The sequence below is a fragment of the Pecten maximus genome, chromosome 14, assembly GCF_902652985.1.
Source record: "Pecten maximus chromosome 14, xPecMax1.1, whole genome shotgun sequence".
NCBI classification, from domain to species: Eukaryota; Metazoa; Mollusca; class Bivalvia; order Pectinida; family Pectinidae; genus Pecten; species Pecten maximus.
The window spans coordinates 11,667,216-11,687,848 of record NC_047028.1 but is presented as its reverse complement, the minus strand read 5'-3'; the positions used below and the strand labels follow the sequence as shown (position 1 = coordinate 11,687,848).

At 37.4% G+C, this 20,633-nt stretch overlaps 1 pseudogene; it reads left to right on the top strand.

Moving 5' to 3' along the window:
• LOC117342986 overlaps positions 1 to 20,337 on the top strand; it is a 34,071-nt pseudogene extending 13,734 nt beyond the window's left edge.
• Positions 20,338 to 20,633: the final 296 nt, after the last annotated feature.

Here is a 20,633-nt window from a genome sequence, read left to right as displayed (position 1 = left end):
GTCACTTTAAAGATTGTTATTTTCTATTTTTTGCTTCTGTAATAGCAAAAGCCTGAGCATGTGAACATATATCGCTCGCCTGGTTTATCATAATCGTTTTACTTGTGCATGTATAATTTCTAATTTTTATTTCCGATGTTATCACACAAAACATCTAGCTTTGGCATCTTTAACGAATTATGGACACGTGAAGTATGATTAGGAATTCCATTGTAAGTCAGATCCAAGAGAATGTTTAACGCAATCCTTAACGATAACAAGCTTGTGTGACTATCATTGTAGCCTATTATAGCAACACTCGTGAAACTCAGCAAAACATTAAGTGTCATCAAGCTGTTAAAATCTCGCCGTTTTATGATGTCTATATTTCCCCCATACTCTCGACACTGTTATCATACTTTTTGAGGGAAAATATATGGAATGTTCTCATGTCATCTTGTCGTTTATACATAGCACATATTAATGACTACATTGAAAGACTTTTGTAACTACATTGTATGAAGCTGTTTTCAATGCAACAAAACACCGAAATTTCTTGTTAATAAAGACAGTCTTCATATACATGTATGTAGTATGTGGACACTTTCGGACAGGGGGAAAGGCCCTACAGTGACAAAAGGATACTGGACATACATGGGGTTTTACATTGGTATATTCTGTATGGTACGACTATTGTCATTAAATGGAAAAAAACTTTTAATCCGGAAACAAAAAAATCCACATATCTTAAATAGGCAATAGATTTCATTGCAATTCATATTCAAAATCGTCAATTGCAGGCCTAGGGGTACTTGATGGTGTTCGTGTCTATGGTCGTCCCGTGGTATATCGGCGTGGTTCTAGCCTGGGTGCTCTACTACCTCGGGTATTCATTTTCGACAAACTTACCCTGGTCTTCGTGTGACAACGACTGGAACACAGACAGATGTGTGGTGTTGAGGACGGCTGGCGGTGTATTACCCAACTCAACCAACTTAACAAATCTCTACGATACAAACCTCACGGTGATTCCAGCTAACATCTCCGTAGCTGGAGAAATAGGGAACTTTCAAACATCGGCGCTAGAATTCTGGAGGTTTGTTTTATGCGTGAATGTAATTGTGTAAAAAAGTATCTAAAACGCGTGTCCAAGTAATGCCAAATGTATTGAACTATATTGATAATCCCATATGGTTTATAAACTATATTTCCGGCATAGCGCATATAGCAGTCTCGAAAGGAACGGAATGTTCCTAAGATTTGTCGGTATTGGCGGAAAGGCCCGAGGTTATCCGATTGGGCCTACAGGCGAGTAGCTGCCATGTTTTTTTGTTTTGGAATTTTTTTATTTTCTTCCATACATGTGCATACATGTAGCTATACATAATATTGGTGTATATTTAATTGCAACAATTACACTTTTTCATACGCTTAATAAAAATTCGCTCATCAATACATGAAGTATACCTCAGATGCAGTTTCGTCACAATACATTAAATCGTGCAATCGTATAAAATGAATGTGTTCATCACGATTTCATATTATCTCATTGTGTAATGTGGCTGATAGAACATGCTCTTATATATATATATATATGTCAAGTAGTAATAACGACAGTACAGACAAGTAAATTGTCAAATTTTCGAGGCAATCTGCCCCTTTATCAAGACACAGGTAAATTACATACGATCACATATAGACATAATACATGGAACAGTTACACAAATATAGTAGGTATAAACAACAAAAAGTATCATAATGTTGTAAAAATGATCCCCCTCGGTCGATACTAAATTCGCCGAGGGCCTATTATGATTAATAAGGAAACATCTTTGGTGGTGAACAGATGCTAAAAGTAAATGAATGAATGAATGAATGAACAAATAAATAAATAAATAATATAACTTAAAGGTTTAACAGAAACCGCGATGCTTTTCTGTTAAACCTTTAAGTTATATTATTTATTTATTTATTTGTTCATTCATTCATTCATTCATTCATTCATTCATTTACTTTTAGCATCTGTACACCACCAAAGATGTTTCCTTATTAATCATAATAGGCCCTCGGCGAATTTAGTATCGACCGAGGGGGATCATTTTTACAACATTATGATACTTTTTGTTGTTTATACCTACTATATTTGTGTAACTGTTCCATGTATTATGTCTATATGTGATCGTATGTAATTTACCTGTGTCTTGATAAAGGGGCAGATTGCCTCGAAAATTTGACAATTTACTTGTCTGTACTGTCGTTATTACTACTTGACATATATCTATTTCTAGTAATACGCATCCAACATTTGTTTGTTAGGATCCAGTACCTATATTGGTTTATACCGTCGTTATTACTTACTAGACCCTATATATATATATATTTTTTTTTTTTTTTTTTGTGTTGTTATAGCTATTTGTGGTATACTTCAGGTAAGGATATGAGTAGCTGCCATGTTAGCAAACAGACTGTCGTATTTACACCAACAAATCAATTGTACATTTTTGTTATTTTTTGTGTGGTCCGGAAATGTGATTGAATGGTGGGTAGGTCAATTGAAAAAATATAGTAAGATTTGAAAGTATGACCTAGATTACCTGGTATGATTTATCATAAGTTATTTAGCTGTCAACATCGGAAACATGGCGGCCAAGTGGACGATAAAGTGGCATTATCTTCTAAGAACAAGTTCACAAAGAGAATAATAATCCGCATGTCGCAGAAAGAAAGGACAGGTGTCTTTCGGATTGGATTTCAGATGCTTTTCATTGATAACGTGAATTATTCAATTTAAAATGACGTCACGAACAATGACATGACCCCGATAGGTGGATACGTCCTATAAATGACGTCACGAACAAGGACGTGACCCCGACGATAGGTGGATATGTCCTCTAAATGACGTAACGAACAACGACATTACCACGATAGGTGGATACGTCCTCTAATGACTTCATGAACAATGACATGACCCCGATAGGTGGATACGTCCTATAAATGACGTCACGAACAAGGACATGACCCCGATAGGTGGATATGTCCTCTAAATGACGTCACGAACAATGACATGACCTCGATAGGTGGATACGTCCTATAAATGACGTCACGAACAAGAACATGACCCCGATAGGTGGATATGTCCTCTAAATGACGTCACGAACAACGACATTACCACGATAGGTGGATACGTCCTATAAATGACGTCACGAACCATAACATAACCCCGATAGGTCAACAATACTAATTGTAATATGGCTGGAGTGTTTCCTTAATTTTTTTATTGGCCAATTTCCTGTTTCCCTCACAAAGCTACCGAATACCAATATCATTTGGGTCGGTTATTCACACAGATATCAATCAGAAAGGATATTTAACCATCAAGATTTCGAACAGATCTGCAATCTTTGTCTCCAATCACGCAACGTGTTACTTTTAACAACAGCCAATCACCATGCTGGAAAATCACGCAACGTGTTACTTTTAACAACAGCCAATCACCATGCTGGAAACAAACGATTGTTTGACATCACTTTGCTTACAATAAGAAAGACGAGATACCCTAACAACGTTTCGCTACAATAAACGAAAAGGATTTACAAGATATTTTGAAGGAAAAAGACTTGCTGAACACCTGGAAAAATACCGCAACAAAACTTTTCGGCCATATTTAAGTGCCAAAGGTCAGTCTGCATGCCGACTTTGAAAACTTTAGTCAACATGATTTGGACAGGAGCATTGGGATGTTTTCATTCATTCGTTTTAGTTGGCCATATTACAAATCAGTTATTGCCTTTGGTTGGGCTGTACACGGGACTATACGGACCTGGTCAAGAGTTTGTTCGTCGAGGCCGCAGGATTTGATGAATACCCAAATGATATTGGTATTCGGTAACTTTGTGAGGGAAACAGGAAATTGACCAATGAAAATCAAGGAAACACCCCAGCCATATTACAATTAGTATTGTTGACCTATCGGGGTCATGTCATTATTCGTGACGTCATTTTAAGTTGAATCATTCACCTTATCAATAATAATTAATAATTAATAATTATCATTGTCTACTGTTAATTTCAGAAAAAAAATAAAGCTACCGAATACCAATATTATTTGGGTCGGTTATTTACACAGATATCTATCAGAAAGGATATTTAACCATCAAATGTTTTTTTTATCTAAGTTCTATGTCGTTGATCAAAATCAGTTTGTGTTAAAAAAATCCATAATCGCGTTGTCCTTTCTCTTTAAGCATACAACATACTGATCTTTACTCTTATGCTTAACAGGTACAAGGTCCTAAACATATCCAGCGGAATAGACAACTTGGGAAGCGTACAGTGGCACACAGTTCTCATGTTGCTTCTCGCCTACGCACTGTCATTTGCATGCATTGTAAAAGGCGTGAAATCTGTTGGCAAGGTAAGAAAGATTTAATGAACAGATACCATGGGAACATATCTGTTTACATCAGTCCGATATGAAGATGTTTATTTATACCAGGCTATAAAACGTCTACAGACATAAAAAATCGTGTTTTGTATAATATATAATCTTACTGGGTGGGATATCTGACAATAAAACTGCTAATATTGAACGGAACACATATCATGCAACACACAATGAGTTTGTTTGCTGGGTGTATATCCCCGGTAACAGCCAGTGTCATTTCGAGGCGCTGTCTCCTTTGAGAAGTTGATGCGCACTAGGTGTCTTGTTATACATGTACATTCGCAAATTCTTATTTTTTTGATACACCCATCAAGTGCGAGTAGCTTATTTTCGTTTTATGTTTTCGAGAATCATTTCTTGCTACCTTGAATTGATTCAAAACTATTATTAAATTTAAAAGTCTCATATCGCAATCAGGAAATGGTTCTCCTTATAAATGCATCACAATAAAAACCCAGACTTACTATAAATGATTAGTAAAACCCCAGACTTACTATAAATGATATCTTAAGGGGCATCTAAACAGCAAATCCAGTCAAAACATTGATATTTTACAGGCCTATAGATCTCCTTTAAGCCATATTTGTGTAATATTATTCTCAGCTGCCATTTGCATTTCAAGGTCAAAACAAAATAAGTGTTTATACGTACATACAGTAAAATCCGGTCAAACAAATGCTCCTACCCTGTGCTATAGACACTTGTGAACATAACAGCATGGCTATTTTTCAGGTTTGATAATTTGCGTGACTTAGAATTATTCCATGCCAAATCTTACCACAAAGTTACTCTACAGAAGAAACTGGTAGCATCTATAGCATATTATTTGTGATTGTAAGAAGCTACATGTCCAAACAAACATTTTGGTATATTACATGACATTTTTTGTGCAAATCTTAAGGTATTTATTCGTGTTTGAAATTCAACACTATTCTGCTATATAGATGACCCTTAATTAAGATCAAATCTTCTGTTCCAATGTATCAGTCCGAATGTTTATAAAGATTCTCCATTCCACTACTTGTCCATTTTGGCTTCCATACCTTTATACTTATAATTTATAGTTTACCACACTTTATAGTCAGATATGTCTTATTATACCTTTTCTGGACACTCACCCTTCGAACACTGCCATGACAGTTTGTACACTGCCATACCGGTTTGTACACTGCCATACCGGTTTGTACACTGCCGTACCGGTTTGTACACTGCCATACAGGTTTGTACACTGCCATACCGGTTTGTACACTGCCGTACCGGTTTGTACACTGTCATACAGGTTTGTACACGGCCATACCGGTTTGTACACTGCCATACAGGTTTATACACTGCCATATAGGTTTATACACTGCCATACCGGTTTGTACACTGTCATACCAGTTTGTACACTGCCACACTGGTTTGTACACTGCCGTACCGGTTTGTACACTGTCATACCCGTTAGTACACACACTGCCATGCCGGTTTGTACACTGCCATATCGGTTTGTACACTGTCATGCCGGTTTGTACACTGCCATACCGGTTTGTACACTGTCGTACCGGTTTGTACACTGTTATACCGGTTTGTACACTGTCATACCGGTTTGTACACTGTCATACCCGTTAGTACACACACTGTCATGCCGGTTTGTACACTGCCATACCGGTTTGTATACTACCATACCGGTTTGTACACTGTTATACCGGTTTGTACACTGTCATGCCGGTTTGTACGCTGCCATACCGGTTTGTTCACTGTCATACCGGTTTGTACACTGCCATACCGGTTTGTACACTGTCATACCGGTTTGTACAGTGCCATACCGGTTTGTACGCTGTCATACCGGTTTGTACACTGCCGTACCGGTTAATACACTGTCATACCGGTTTGTACACTGGCATACCGGTTTGTACATTGCCATACCCGTTAGTACACTGCCACACTGGCTTGTTCACTGCCATACCGGTTTGTACGCTGTCGTACCGGTTTGTACACTGTCATACCGGTTTGTACAGTGCCATACCGGTTTGTACGCTGTCATACCGGTTTGTACACTGCCGTACCGGTTAATACACTGTCATACCGGTTTGTACACTGGCATACCGGTTTGTACATTGCCATACCCGTTAGTACACTGCCACACTGGCTTGTTCACTGCCATACCGGTTTGTACACTGTCGTACCCGTTTGTACACTGTCATACCGGTTTGTACACTGTCATACCGGTTTGTACACTGTCATACAGGTTTGTACACTGTCATACCGGTTTGTACATTGCCATACCCGTTAGTACACTGCCACACTGGCTTGTTCATTGCCATTCCGGTTTGTACACTGTCATACCGGTTTGTTCATTGCAATACCGGTTTGTACACTGTCATACCCGTTAGTACACTGCCACACTGGCTTGTTCACTGCCATACCGGTTTGTACACTGTCATACCCGTTTGTACACTGCCATACCCGTTTGTACACTGTCGTACCGGTTATTACACTGCCATACTGGTTATTACACTGTCATACCGGTTTGGACACTGCCATACCGGTTATTACACTGTCATACCGGTTTGTACACTGCCATACCGGTTTGTACACTGCCATACCGGTTTGTACACTGCCATACCGGTTTGTACACTGTCATACCGGTTTGTACACTGCCATACCGGTTTGTACACTGTCATACCGGTTTGTACACTGCCATACCGGTTTGTACACTGTCATACCGGTTTGTACACTGCCATACCGGTTTGTACACTGTCATACCGGTTTGTACACTGCCATACCGGTTTGTACACTGTCATACCGGTTTGTTCATTGCCATACCGGTTTGTATACTGCCATACAGGTTTGTACACTGCCGTACCGGTTATTACACTGTCATACCGGTTTGTACACTACCATACCGGTTTGTACACTGTCATACCCGTTTGTACACTGTCGTACCGGTTATTACACTGCCATACCGGTTATTACACTGTCATACAGGTTTGTACACTGCCATACCGGTTATTACACTGTCATACCGGTTTGTACACTGCCATACCGGTTTGTACACTGCCATACCGGTTTGTACACTGTCATACCGGTTTGTACACTGTCATACCGGTTTGTACACTGTCATACCGGTTTGTACACTGTCATACCGGTTTGTACACTGCCATACCGGTTATTACACTGTCATACCGGTTTGTACACTGCCGTACCGGTTTGTACACTGCCGTACCGGTTTGTACACTGTCGTACCGGCTTGTACACTGCCATGCCGGTTTGTACACTGCCATACCGGTTTGTACACTGTCATACCGGTTTGTACACTGCCATACCGGTTTGTACATTGCCATACCCGTTTGTACACTGTCATACCGGTTTGTACACTGCCGTACCGGTTTGTACACTGTCATACCGGTTATTACACTGTCATACCGGTTTGTACACTGCCATACCGGTTTGTACACTGTCATACCGGTTTGTACACTGCCGTACCGGTTTGTACACTGTCATACCGGTTTGTACACTGCCATACCGGTTATTACACTGTCATACCGGTTTGTACACTGCCATACCGGTTTGTACACTGCCGTACCGGTTTGTACACTGTCGTACCGGCTTGTACACTGCCATGCCGGTTTGTACACTGCCATACCGGTTTGTACACTACCATACCGGTTTGTACACTGTCATACCGGTTTGTACATTGCCATACCCGTTTGTACACTGTCATACCGGTTTGTACACTGCCATACTGGTTTGTTCATTGCCATACCCGTTAGTACACTGTCATACAGGAGTGAGAATGTCCTGTTCTTTAAGACAATCCACGAGTCTCCTCCCATTGACCGTCTCATACTAGAGACCACGAACATTGGACGATAACTTCTCATGTGCATTCGCAGTGTTTAAATGAACGTCCTTGACCTTTTAAGGTTAGCTCTACTGATCTTGGCTTAAATTGACAGACTATTATCAATGAGATTGATAATAAATTTAATAATAAAATAATTTGATCCTATATTTTAAATCGACTAATAGAAGAAACTAGCCACAGCAATTTAACACCGCATCATGTGCTAAAAACAAAGAAATAATAGTTTAGATTGAAATACAATATAATACATATAGATAAAGAGAAATTTAATAAATCAGATGGCAATTTTTATAAAGTTGTAACCTCGTCAAGTTTCTGATTTTACAATTCTTCCTAATCAATTGTCAATCTTAGAATTAGTTTCCTCTTCCCGTCAACAATTTAGACTCTTTAACATCACTGAAGAGCCGCGAGAGGATTAAAGAGATGTATGTTGCAGTTTAATTCAACTTTGCAATTTTGTATATCACTCTCAATCTGTATTGATTGTATATCACTCTCAATCTGTATTGATTGTATATCACTCTCAATCTGTACTGATTGTATATCACTCTCAATCTGTATTGATTGTATATCACTCTCAATCTGTATTGATTGTATATCACTCTCAATCTGTATTGATTGTATATCACTCTCAATCTGTATTGATTGTATATCTCTCTCAATCTGTATTGATTGTATATCACTCTCAATCTGTATTGAAAGATGCCAGCTATGTTTCCTTGACCAACCCTTCATAATATGGTACTTTCTTATACGTCAATGAAATGGTACATTTTTATTTAACAGGTAGTTTACGTCACGGCCACGCTTCCCTACGTCCTGTTGACCGTCATCCTTGTTCGCAGTTTGACACTAGATGGCGCGGTAGATGGTATTATTTATTACATAAAACCAGACTTCAGCAGACTGATGCATTTTCAGGTAAACAAAGTTGACATTCTATGGTAAACAGAACTACCTGAATTAGTACTACGCGTGTTCATTGTCTTATGGGTTGACGGTGGTCTATACAATGATCATTTTTGGGTTGTTACGTATTATGGGTAGACTGTGGTTTTAAAATGTTCGTTTTTGGGCCGTTAAGTATTGTAGGTAGACTATGGTTTTAAAATGTTTGTTTTTTTTTTTTGGTTGTTAAATATTAAGTAGACTGTGGTTTTCAAAATGTTCATTCTTGGGTCGTTAAGTATTGTGGAATGACTAGTTAATAAAACGATCATTCTTTGGCTGTTGAGTGTTGTGAGTTACCTGTAGTTTATAAAATGATCATTTTTGGACTGTTACGTATTGCGGGTAGACTGTGGTTTAACAATCTGAATTTTTGGGTTGTCAGATACATGTCATGTATTGTGTATCTTTGTACAATCCTTTAATATCGTAATAATTTTGGATTTGGTAGATGTTGTTTTTCAAACGAAATCATGTTTTGAATTTCAGGTATACCTTTGTATATCAACATGTCCTTTGGGTGGTTTTGTAGGTATGTTCATGGTTTTTTCAGGTTTTTTTCAGCTATATTCAATTATTTTATGAATTTTATATATTGTATATAGGTATGATTTCAGTCTATAGATACACTTTTGTATAACACATGTTCGTTTTGATGTCTGTGATTCGATATTTATACATATGTTTTTTGTAGGTATTTTGATGTTTCTTACAGGTTTTTCAGCTATATTATAATCTTTTATTAGTTGTTTATATGGTATATATACATGATTTCTGTCTATTGATACACTATTGTATGATAATCTTCTTAATATCTGTGATTCAATATCTAAGTGTTTATTGTTTTGAAAATATTTCGTATCTTATAAACATCTTTAAGCTTTGGATGTATAACTTGGTATTTACCTGTTCCTACAGGTATGGTTCGAAGCCGCCCTACAGGTGTTTTATTCCTTGGGGCCTGCCTGGGGCGGGGTCATTACCATGGCCAGCTTTAACAAATTCCAGAACAAATGTTTGGGGTAAGTTAAAAAAATGTTTTACCGATAGGTACAAATGCTGTTCCTGAATAAATCTTACCAATTATTACTTCATACTTCGACTGTATACCATAGTAAGGTCTATAATCAACATCATAGTTAGATCATTATAATTGTACCACTAGTTTATATTACTGGGAAGTAGGTTTTAAAGTTGTCGGGAGGTTTCTGATGTTGTATCAGACCTTTAGAGATTTGATATAGGCCGACTGACATCAGAACTCTTGCCATAGTGAGAAGTTTGAAAAAAGTCCCGTGGTTTGTTTTCAACTAATATGTATTCAATATGAATAGCGGTACCTATGTTTATGTGACTCTCTATATATTTATGTGACGGGTGACAAAATTCTGTGTATTTATGTGTCTAGTGGCTTAATGATTCTTGTGACGCTATTCTGTATGTGTTCATGTTTGTAGTGACGTCATGCTGTACATTGTATGTGTTCATGTTTGTAGTGACGTCATGCTGTAGGTGTTCATGTTTGTAGTGACGCTATACTGTATGTGTTCATGTTTGTAGTGACGTTATGCTGTAGGTGTTCATGTTTGTAGTGACGTTATACTGTAGGTGTTCATGTCTGTAGTGACGCTATGCTGTAGGTGTTCATGTTTGTAGTGACGCTCTACGGTAGGTGTTCATGTTTGTAGTGACGCTATACTGTAGGTGTTCGTGTTTGTAGTGACGTTATGCTGTTCATGTTTGTAGTGACGTTATACTGTCGGTGTTCATGTTTGTAGTGACGTTATACTGTAGGTGTTCATGTTTGTAGTGACGTTATACTGTAGGTGTTTATGTTTGTAGTGACGTTATACTGTAGGTGTTCATGTTTGTAGTGACGTTATACTGTAGGTGTTCATGTTTGTAGTGACGCTATACTGTAGGTGTTCGTGTTTGTAGTGACGTTATACTGTACATGTTTATGTTTGTAGTGACGTTATACTGTAGGTGTTTATGTTTGTAGTGACGTTATACTGTACATGTTTATGTTTGTAGTGACGTTATACTGTAGGTGTTTATGTTTGTAGTGACGTTATGCTGTAGGTGTTTATGTTTGTAGTGACGTTATACTGTAGGTGTTTATGTTTGTAGTGACGTTATACTGTACATGTTTATGTTTGTAGTGACGTTATACTGTAGGTGTTTAAGTTTGTAGTGACGTTATGCTGTAGGTGTTCATGTTTGTAGTGACGTTATACTGTACATGTTTATGTTTGTAGTGACGCCATGCCGTGTTTATGTTTCTAGAGACGCTGTACTCTGTGTATTTATGGACATGTTTACGGCGTTTTACTGTGGATTTGTCGTCTTCTCAATCGTTGGATTCCTCGCTCATGAGTCGGGGATGAGAGTGGATGAGGTGGTGGAAGCAGGTATGTTTCGTCAGGGAAAACACTGGTTACAGAATTACAAAATGTTTAACACTGTATAGTTTATGTTTACGGCTGAAGTGAAATGATTATTTTATGATTGTTGTTTACCAAGGTCCGGGTTTGATATTCCTAACCTACCCAGAAGCCCTTGTACGACTTCCGTTTCCGCAACTTTGGTGTGTACTCTTCTTCGTCATGCTCGTGTTTGTCGGCATAGACAGTCAGGTAAGGCGCATCACATCCCTTAATTCATTTGTATATCTTTGATTTCATCTACACATCACTGATTCCATCTATACATCTCCAATTTCATCGTAATGATATAAAAAAGACGATATCCCACACGATATTGTCACAGGATATCTCATCGCATGGTATCCTCACTAGATATTCCAAAACATGATATCCCAACACACTATATCCAAACACAAGATATCCCAACACATGATATCCCAACATATGATATCCTCACACAATATTTCCCAACACACTATATCCAAACACAAGATATCCCAAAACACGATATCCCCACACGATATCTCAACAAGATATCCGCATACGATAATCCCAACAAGATATCCGCATACGATATCCCAACAAGATATCCGCATACGATATCCTTACATAATATCCACCTACGATATCCCCACACGATATTCTCACAGATGTCCTAACACGATAATCCAATACACGATATCACTACATGATCTTTTTACACTGTATCCAATGTAGCCTTTTTCTCTATGATAAGGAAAAATGTAAGTTGATCAAAGGGAATGGTGTTAATATACAGTGTATGTTGGTTATTGATTGTAATGTTAATATACAGTGTATATCGAGTGTGGTGTTAATATACAGTGTATGTTGGTTATTGATTGTAATGTTAATTAATACTGTTGGTTATATTGAGTGTGGTATTCATTAAGTGTTTGGTTTTTGAGAGTGGTGTTGATTGGCAGTGTTTGATTTTTGAGAATGGTGTTTATTAACAGTTTGGGTTATTGGAGACCGTCGTCAGTGGACTTGTTGATATGTACCCTAAGACACTGGGAAGACACAAGCTACCCCTTATCGGCGTGTTGTTCCTACTCTACGTACTCACCAGTCTGATTTTTGCGTCACAGGTAAATAAAAAAATCCGTTCTGACACTTTTAGAGGAGAGATGTGTTATATATATAAAGGTACCTGTTTAGAATTGCCCATCACATAAAAATCGATCATACCTTACAAAATGTGAAAGCGTATTTTTATACCCCCGCAACGAAGTTAGGGGGTGGGGGGTATACTGGAATCAGATTGTCTGTCCGTCCGTCCGTCCGTCTGTCTGTAGACACATTTTGTCCGGACAACTCCTCCTAAACTGATGGGCCGATTCCAATGAAACTTCACACACATATTAATGATTATGTGCAGATGTGCATGCCACTTTCTTTTTCTCAAAATTATGGTTGCTATGGCAACTGGTCACTATACACAGGTTTTCCGATAAGAACCATAACTTTAAGATTGTCCGGACAACTCCTCCTAAACCGAAGGGCCGATTTCAATGAAACTTCACACAAATATAGAGGACCATGTGTAGATGTGCATGCCACTTTCTTTTTCTCAAAATTATGGTTGCTATGGCAACTGGTCGCTATATTACTGGGTTATCTTAGTAAACCTCTAATTAAGAGTTCCAATTCACCATTGACTCGTGCAGATTGCGGGGGTATTAGTCAGCCATCCTGGCGACAGTTCTAGTTCTTGACAGTTTTCATAGAGGAAGGCAATGCTGAACGTTTCACAGACACGATTTATTTATCAACAAGACTAACTCAGGGTAAACGCCACATGATTAACGTCGTGGGTCACACTAACGAACTTATGAACTCATTCCTGAATACAAATATATTTTGTTTTAAACTACATGTATATATAAGGACAGGGAAGAATATTTAAATGTCAGACCAGAACCGCTCTGGGGTATCCCGATAAAGCGTTCATCTGACCAGGAGCATAGTGTTACTTTCAGACTACCCCGATAAAGCGTTCATCTGACCAGGAACGTAAAGTTATTTCCGTTTATTTGTAGGCTATAACTAAATATTGATGAACTCGTGATTTCATTGTTACCGTTAATAATATTTTGAGAATGGGAGAACAGTTTTAAAGTGTACTTGACATATCCGGTTCATTCATTTCAAAACAGTTTAAAATCTACCGGTTTTATTTTACCCAAATAATTGTTTTTTATGTGTCGGATGGTTTTTTTTTACATGATATTTTAATGCTGAATTATACACATGTTAATTGCCGTGAAAGTTATCATTAATTAACCATTGTTTATTTCCAGGCTGGGGTATACATTTTCCAGGTGATCGATTGGTACATCGCCTCCTACTGTATCTTCGTCGGCACACTTCTGGAGTGTGTCATTATTGGGTTTCTTTACGGTACGTGTTTATATGCCTATGATCATATTGTTACGTATAGCATAATTTCATGGTATGCCAACCTATTAATTTTAAGTGGCACAGTGAGAGAGGCGTCTATTTCAGTGAAAGGATAGCATGCTAACGTTTGATGTTCTTGTTCAATGCTGGAGTATCATATGTAGACGCCAATAAGTATATTTCGAATTATGGCTGTACCGATATATTGGGACAGTCCCTACATACATGTATAGCAAGTTCCCTGGCTCTAGTACAGTACAAACATTATGGTGAACAGATTGATATATATCATTACAAAGATTATTTATGATGTATACCAGCACCACGTACTATAGTCTGACAGTGTAAATCAGTGTACATTTAGCACCATGTACTGTAGTCTGACAGTGCAAAGCAGTGTACATTTAGCACCATGTACTATAGTCTGACAGTGTAAAGCAGTGTACATTTAGCACCATGTACTATAGTCTGACAGTGTCAAGCAGGGTACATTTAGTACCATGTACCATAGTCTGACAGTGTAAAGTAGTGTACATTTAGTACCATGTACTATAGTCTGACAGTGTAAAGCAGTGTACATTTAACACCATGTACTATAGTATGACAGTGTAAAGCAGTGTACATTTAGCACCACGTACTATAGTCTGACAGTGTAAAGTAGTGTACATTTAGCACCATGTACTTTAGTCTGACAGTATCAAGCAGTGTATATTTAGTACCATGTACTATAGTCTGACAGTGTAAATCAGTGTACATTTAGCACCACGTACTATAGTCTGACAGTGTAAATCAGTGTACATTTAGTACCATGTACTATAGTCTGACATTGTAAAGCAGTGTACATTTAGCATCATGTACTATAGTCTGACAGTGTTAAGTAGTGTACATTTAGCACCATTTACTATAGTATGACAGTGTAAATCAGTACATTTAGCACCATGTACTATAGTCTGACAGTGTAAATCAGTACATTTAGCACCATGTACTATAGTCTGACAGTGTAAAGCAGTGTACATTTAGTACCATGTACTGTAGTCTGACAGTGTAAAGCAGTGTACATTTAGTAACATGTACTATAGTATGACAGTGTAAATCAGTGTACATTTAGCACCATGTACTATAGTATGACAGTGTAAAGCAGTGTACATTTAGTACAATGTACTTTAGTCTGACAGTGTAAATCAGTGTACATTTAGCACCATGTACTATAGTCTGACAGTGTAAATCAGTGTACATTTAGCACCATGTACTATAGTCTGACAGTGTAAAGCAGTGTATATTTAGCACCATGTACTGTAGTCTGACAGTGTAAAGTAGTGTACATTTAGAACCACGTACTATAGTATGACAGGGTGAAGCAGTGTACATTTAGCACCATGTACTATAGTCTGACAGTGTAAAGTAGTGTACATTTAGTACCATGTACTACAGTATGACAGTGTAAAGCAGTGTACATTTAGCACCATGTACTATAGTCTGACAGTGTTAAGTAGTGTACATTTAGTACCATGTACTATAGTCTGACAGTGTAAAGTAGTGTACATTTAGCACCACGTACTATAGTCTGACAGTGTAAAGCAGTGTACATTTAGCACCATGTACTATAGTCTGACAGTGTAAAGCAGTGTACATTTAGCACCATGTACTATAGTCTGACAGTGTAAAGCAGTGTACATTTAGCACCATGTACTATAGTCTGACAGTGTAAAGCAGGGTACATTTAGCACCATGTACTATAGTATGACAGGGTGAAGCAGTGTACATTTAGTACCATGTACTATAGTATGACAGTGTAAAGTAGTGTACATTTAGTACCACGTACTATAGTGTGACAGTGTAAAGTAGTGTACATTTAGTACCATGTACTATAGTCTGACAGTGTAAAGCAGGGTACATTTAGCACCATGTACTATAGTATGACAGTGTAAAGCAGTGTACATTTAGCACCATGTACTATAGTCTGACAGTGTAAAGCAGTGTACATTTAGCACCATGTACTATAGTCTGACAGTGTAAAGCAGTGTACATTTAGTACCATGTACTGTAGTATGACAGGGTGAAGCAGTGTACATTTAGTACCATGTACTATAGTATGACAGTGTAAAGTAGTGTACATTTAGTACCACGTACTATAGTGTGACAGTGTAAAGTAGTGTACATTTAGTACCATGTACTATAGTCTGACAGTGTAAAGCAGGGTACATTTAGCACCATGTACTATAGTATGACAGGGTGAAGCAGTGTACATTTAGCACCATGTACTATAGTCTGACAGTGTAAAGTAGTGTACATTTAGTACCATGTACTACAGTATGACAGTGTAAAGCAGTGTACATTTAGCACCATGTACTATAGTCTGACAGTGTAAAGCAGTGTACATTTAGCACCGTGTACTATAGTCTGACAGTGTAAAGCAGTGTACATTTAGTACCACGTACTACAGTCTGACAGTGTAAAGCAGTGTACATTTAGCACCACGTACTATAGTCTGACGGTGTAAATCAGTGTACATTTAGCACCATGTACTATAGTATGACAGTGTAAATCAGTGTACATTTAGCACCATGTACTATAGTCTGACAGTGTAAAGCAGTGTACATTTAGTACCATGTACTATAGTCTGACAGTGTAAAGCAGTGTACATTTAGTACCATGTACCATAGTCTGACAGTGTAAAGTAGTGTACATTTAGCACCATGTACTATAGTCTGACAGTGTAAAGTAGTGTACATTGAGCTCCATGTACTTTAGTCTGACAGTGTAAAGCAGTGTACATTTAGCACCATGTACTATAGCCTGACAGTGTAAAGCAGGGTACATTTAGCACCACGTACTATAGTCTGACAGTGTAAAGCAGTGTACATTTAGTACCATGTACTATAGTCTGACAGTGTAAAGTAGTGGACATTTAGCACCATGTACTATAATCTGACAGTGTAAAGTAGTGTACATTTAGCACCATGTACTATAGTCTGACAGTGTAAAGTAGTGTACATTTAGTACCATGTACTGTAGTATGACAGTGTAAAGCAGTATACATTTAGTACCATGTACTATAGTCTGACAGTGTAGAACAGTGTACATTTAGCACCACGTACTATAGTCTGACAGTGTAAAGCAGTGTACATTTAGCACCATGTACTATAGTCTGACAGTGTAAAGCAGGGTACATTTAGCACCATGTACTATAGTCTGACAGTGTAAAGCAGTGTACATTTAGTACCATGTACTATAGTCTGACAGTGTAAATCAGTGTACATTTAGCACCATGTACTATAGTCTGACAGTGTAAAGTAGTGTACATTTAACACCATGTACTATAGTCTGACAGTGTAAAGCAGTGTACATTTAGCACCATGTACTGTAGTCTGACAGTGTAAAGCAGTGTACATTTAGTACCATGTACTATAGTCTGACAGTGTAAAGCAGTGTACATTTAGCACATGTACTATAGTCTGACAGTGTAAAGCAGGGTACATTTAGTACCATTTACTATAGTCTGACAGTGTAAAGCAGTGTACATTTAGTACCATGTACTATAGTCTGACAGTGTAAATCAGTGTACATTTAGTACCATGTACTGGAGTCTGACAGTGTAAAGCAGTGTACATTGAGCTCCATGTACTATAATCTGACAGTGTCAAGCAGTGTACATTTAGCACCATGTACTATAGTATGACAGTGTAAAGCAGTGTACATTGAGCTCCATGTACTCTAGTTTGACGATGTGTCAGGGTTATAGCTTAATACTGGAGCAATTCGCACGACAATAAAAGTGTACATTTTCATAAGGCAGCATTTGTATGGTTTGTTTTGACTTTCGTAGTTATCTTATAGCTTTATCTGAAATCTTTAGAGCACATTTATTGGTAAAGAGAGTTCTTTATAGCAATGTTATTTAATTTTGGAATAATTTTATTGTTTAAGAGACATTTTAATGTTTGTTAAATTGCAATATGGTTTTGAGATGACATCTTCCTTTCTTAATTAATTAAATTTTTAAGTAAATTAAAAATTAAATGCCATTACTATTAAAATATTAGTATGAATTTCAAGCAGACCTATATCAACTTAAATCATATATTAGATAAAGTATTTTATATCTAACACAGGGGAAGTTGCCATGTTGACAGTTATGATAGAATTGAAACGTGTCACGCGCACATATTACTTATGTCCTATGATATACAGCATTTGCTCTGCTTTATTTTACCTTGAAAAGCTTTAAGTTTTGTTAGGGGGAAGAAATTGGTGCAACTTTACTATTTTTTGGAGTTGTCCTCCCTTGATACTTATTGATAATGTTTTGTAATTGTCACAGCGACAGTAACCGGGTGTGGTCGAAGTTCAATTACACATAATCTAAACACAGTATATGACACGCACGTGCTATTTTTATTTTGAAGGTGCTGAGAGATTTAGTCGAGACGTAGAACTAATGACGGGACGACCAGTACACCTACTGATCCGATGGTCATGGCTGCTCGTCGTACCGTTTGCAATGTGTGTACGTATCAAAGGAACAGCTGAGCCGACTTACAAATTTTAAATTGAACACCACTAGGAACGATAATGTTATCACTCCTAATTAAAACAACAACACAAAATAAACAAGCAAAGATTACCGACATAATAACGAAACCATAATTCATTAGAGTTTATTAGTGTCAAGGCAAAAATATAACCTTAAAAACCTTAATTTAAACTGAAAACCGCTTAAATTAGTACAGAATATATAACAAATATATAGATTTACGCCGAGACCTAAAAAAGTCAATGATAAAAATACCAGGTGTTCCGGAGAAGTAAGCGTCTTCTTCCTCATTGACGACACCCGACATATCATTCTATGTCACATTGGAGATGGTTTTACAGTTTTATGTTTCAAAGATAACGAGTTATTTTTGTCCCCATTGCAATATTGCAATTGCGTGCTTGAAAACATACTTTTTTGACGATGACAAGCCATTGTAAGATTTTGTTTAGATATACTCATTCAATCGGCTTATTTTACAGTACATTGTATGTACTTTTGGTTTAACATTGACATAATCGTAACACTGTTTATCCAATATGGCGGTGTGGACATTTTATAATCATGAATCTAAGCCTCATTAATTGTGTTTCTCTATTTGAGCAGATTTCTCTTATTCTTGTTATAACCAACATGACCAGTCCATCTTCCAAGGAATACACATACCCAGACTACATTGGAATTGTGGGTAATATGATTGGCATCCTGCCAATTCTGCCTATACCAGTATTCATGTTTTCTCAGATTCTGACTACGCCCGGAACCCTCACACAGGTAAATAACTGGCCTTACACAGGTAAATAACTGGCCTTACACAGGTAAATAACTGGTAGTACCGTTATCGTTATAGTCAGCATGTCGTAAAACTCATTGTCATATTTGTTATATTGGTTACTAGTATGTAATCACAGAACGTAGCTATTGTATTACAAAACATTGTTAAGGTATGCCCCCAACCCATCGGCTGTGAAGCTATCGCTGAAACGAAGGGAGGTAACTCTGATAGATCAGAAATGAAACGAAGGAAATAACTCTGATAGGTCAGACTAGGTTTCTAGTTATCTAGAGGATGTGGCTGTTTTATAGGTCGTTTTTCTATTTTTACTGACCACTGGCAACCAAAATCACCTGGAAAATTTAAGGTGGTGATAAAATGATAGTTTGTCTTTTAATTCATCACAATATGGTTTATACCTACTGTACCATATGGTATAACAAGTCCAATGGGTTAGCACAAGTTATGAGTTTCACACAAATATTACCTCAAGTATAATGTTAATAAAATATATAAACTATATTCCATTATTTGATAGCCTTAGTGTTATTGTGTATTTTAACCGCGTGAGTTTAGATGACGATTTTCTGTATTGTAGCTACAGTTCATTGTCTTTTACCATTGTGCTGTTCGAGTACATTTACGATCATTATTATTACTCAGTTTTACTTCTTATGTGACGAAAAAAATGGGGGAAAAACAAAAACACACACATACAAATATGTTTACTGGCTGATTTTTTTTTTGTTCCAGAGAATCAAGACCCTAGTGCGACCGTCCGCCGACTGGGGTCCGAACGATACGACAGAACGGGAGAGATACAAAGTGTATAGATATAGCGGCAATGTGTGGCAAAATATGGTGGTGAATCTATTAGGACAACGTCAACACAAATAAACACACGGCCTACATCACGTACAGTTCGTACTTCCATTCATGTCGGCTTTAATTCTGATTTAATTTCGTGTGCATTTTGTTATTTGAAAAGGAAGAAAGTATTCATGTTTTTCACATTGCAGTACATCGCGTAACATAATACTCCATCTTGTTTTTATGTTACCATAACAATATGTCACTATAACAATACATCACCATAACAATACATCACTATAACAATACATCACTATAGCAATACATCACCATAACAATACATCACTATAGCAATACATCACCATACCAATACATCACTATAACCATGCATTACTATAACAATACATCACAACAATACATCACGATAACAATAGATCACGATAACA